The following is a 473-nucleotide window of genomic DNA, read 5'->3' on the forward strand; positions in this document are numbered from 1 at the left end:
AAAAAAAAAGACTGTGGAGTAATGGTGGAATAAACATGAAACTGGATTATGCAACTCTAAAATGGATGTAAGAAAGATTATGTCTGTCATGCAGAGAATACCTATATTATATAATGTATATATGTATATAATATATATGTGTTTATATAATGTGTATACATGTGTATATATTGTGTATATATTATACATATGTGTGTATATATATATGTATATGAACAAATGTTTATTTATATATATAATAGGAAAAATTAAAAACTTATTAGTATTTGCTGAATAAATGTCAAATTTTCAATATCAAAAATTGTATAAGTCTATGCTCTATAAATCACAAACTCTTTGAAGATAATGAATAGCAAACCTTTACAATACTAATTCTAATGATAACTATAGTTTTGTTTTGTTTTGTTTTGTTTTCCAAGACAGGGTTTCTCTGTATAGCCCTGGCTGTCCTGGAACTCACTCTGTAGACCAGG

At 26.0% G+C, this 473-nt stretch overlaps 1 protein-coding gene across 1 annotated transcript in view; it reads right to left on the minus strand.

Moving 5' to 3' along the window:
• Window positions 1-473, minus strand: part of Cfh (complement factor H) — an 883,581-nt gene that overhangs the window by 33,695 nt on the left and 849,413 nt on the right.

This window comes from Mastomys coucha, unplaced genomic scaffold (genome assembly GCF_008632895.1).
Source record: "Mastomys coucha isolate ucsf_1 unplaced genomic scaffold, UCSF_Mcou_1 pScaffold1, whole genome shotgun sequence".
Lineage (NCBI taxonomy): Eukaryota > Metazoa > Chordata > Mammalia > Rodentia > Muridae > Mastomys > Mastomys coucha.